This window comes from Schistocerca gregaria, unplaced genomic scaffold, assembly GCF_023897955.1.
Source record: "Schistocerca gregaria isolate iqSchGreg1 unplaced genomic scaffold, iqSchGreg1.2 ptg000483l, whole genome shotgun sequence".
NCBI classification, from domain to species: domain Eukaryota; kingdom Metazoa; phylum Arthropoda; class Insecta; order Orthoptera; family Acrididae; genus Schistocerca; species Schistocerca gregaria.
In genome coordinates, this window is record NW_026061892.1 from 1,180,001 (window position 1) to 1,182,500 (window position 2,500).

The window sequence follows — 2,500 nt, forward strand, 5'->3', positions numbered from 1 at the left end:
TGGTGGTGCCCTTCCGTCAATTCCTTTAAGTTTCAGCTTTGCAACCATACTTCCCCCGGAACCCAAAAGCTTTGGTTTCCCGGAGGCTGCCCACCGAGTCATCGGAGGAACTGCGGCGGATCGCTGGCTGGCATCGTTTATGGTTAGAACTAGGGCGGTATCTGATCGCCTTCGAACCTCTAACTTTCGTTCTTGATTAATGAAAACATACTTGGCAAATGCTTTCGCTTCTGTTCGTCTTGCGACGATCCAAGAATTTCACCTCTAACGTCGCAATACGAATGCCCCCGCCTGTCCCTATTAATCATTACCTCGGGTTCCGAAAACCAACAAAATAGAACCGAGGTCCTATTCCATTATTCCATGCACACAGTATTCAGGCGGGCTTGCCTGCTTTAAGCACTCTAATTTGTTCAAAGTAAACGTGCCGGCCCACCGAGACACTCAACAAAGAGCACCCTGGTAGAATTTAAACGGGGTCCGCCTCGGGACGCGAAAGCACCCCTTCGGCTCGCCCCACCGGCAGGACGTCCCACGATACATGCCAGTTAAACACCGACGGGCGGTGAACCAACAGCGTAGGACACAAATCCAACTACGAGCTTTTTAACCGCAACAACTTTAATATACGCTATTGGAGCTGGAATTACCGCGGCTGCTGGCACCAGACTTGCCCTCCAATAGATACTCGTTAAAGGATTTAAAGTGTACTCATTCCGATTACGAGGCCTCGGATGAGTCCCGTATCGTTATTTTTCGTCACTACCTCCCCGTGCCGGGAGTGGGTAATTTGCGCGCCTGCTGCCTTCCTTGGATGTGGTAGCCGTTTCTCAGGCTCCCTCTCCGGAATCGAACCCTGATTCCCCGTTACCCGTTACAACCATGGTAGGCGCAGAACCTACCATCGACAGTTGATAAGGCAGACATTTGGAAGATGCGTCGCCGGTACGAGGACCGTGCGATCAGCCCAAAGTTATTCAGAGTCACCAAGGCAAACGGACCAGACAAGCCAATCCGATTGGTTTTGATCTAATAAAAGCGTCCCTTCCATCTCTGGTCGGGACTCTGTTTGCATGTATTAGCTCTAGAATTACCACAGTTATCCAAGTAACGTGGGTACGATCTAAGGAACCATAACTGATTTAATGAGCCATTCGCGGTTTCACCTTAATGCGGCTTGTACTGAGACATGCATGGCTTAATCTTTGAGACAAGCATATGACTACTGGCAGGATCAACCAGGGAGCTGCGTCAACTAGAGCTGAGCAGCCGGCCGCCCGGGAGTGTGTCCCGGGGGCCCGCGCGAACACGCAAGCGTCCGCTCAATTATTCTGCAAACAGGAGGAGGCCGAGCTCCCCTGCACGATACACCTCGAAACCCTCTCAGGTCCCGGCGGCGCGCAGCGCCGTCCTAGGTACTTGGTCGGTTTCGAGAGAGGCGCAATCGCCCGGAGTTAGGCGAGTAGACGGTTTTAGTGAGAACACCCTTGCTCCCAACTGAGCTTGCCGCTGCCGACAGAGGCCCGGGAGCGTGCTGTCGTGGCATTGCCGGCGGGAGACAACACGCGCCACCTATGGTGACCGGCAGCTCCAACGCCAGCGCCACACAAGGGCAAAGCCCCACTTGGGTGCAGAAGCGAACTCTCCCAGCACAGCGCACGCGCCAACACGTCCGCACAACTGCGATACAAACCACCTGCGAGAACCGCTGGGGCGACCGAGCAGCAGACGGCGTCGCGGCGCCGAGTGCCAGGCGGCGGCGCATCCTCAACGCACACAGTCCTCAATCAGACCAGCACACTGCAGATGTCCACCGCGCTTCGCACCGGGCTCGGCTGAACCAACTTTGGCCGCCAGGCGCCGCGTGCAGGGTGCGCCGCAGCGTAGCTGCGCCGCCTGCCGGGCCCGTCGGCTGGCGCTCCTGCCACTCGGCGCCCCCCACCAGCCGCCGGTTGCGCGTGCGCCCACGCAGCGCGCGGCCAACACGCCGGGCGGCCCCCCTTCACCGGCCGGGAACAGTCCCACCAAGCCACCGCCGCGTATCGCTTCATACCCACATGGGCCTAGTCACGTGTGTGGATGTGGCGGGTACCGCTGAAACAACCGGTTAATAGCTGTACCGATCGTCGCCTTCACAGATTCACCTCCAGCGTGAACAACCGCTCAACAACGGATTTCCAGTTCATTTGCGTATCTTGGGCAGTAAACGTAGATGTCCACCTACATTTGCGAATTCAACAATTCTTGCATGCCAGGATGTCATGTATCACGACACGCTACATCAGACCACATACACACTGCGACATGTGCAGAAGAGAACACGTGGAAGGTGGCCCGCGCACGTATGCGATGTCCCTTCCGCGATCCACTGTCAACCGGCATCTGCGGCATGTCCCAGATATGGAACGCGGTCCACCAGGGTAGCACTTTGTGTGAGGCAATACGACAAAGTCGGAATACACGCGTCACTACATCAGACGGCTCACGCTGACCTGACCTG

At 56.5% G+C, this 2,500-nt stretch overlaps 1 non-coding gene across 1 annotated transcript in view; it reads right to left on the reverse strand.

Moving 5' to 3' along the window:
- Positions 1-1,245, reverse strand: part of LOC126313513 (small subunit ribosomal RNA) — a 1,893-nt gene extending 648 nt beyond the window's left edge. Inside the window, exon 1 of the ribosomal RNA XR_007555199.1 lies at positions 1-1,245. This exon is cut by the window's left edge and continues 648 nt beyond it. This is a non-coding gene — a ribosomal RNA (small subunit ribosomal RNA).
- Between the last annotated feature and the right edge of the window lie 1,255 nt (positions 1,246-2,500).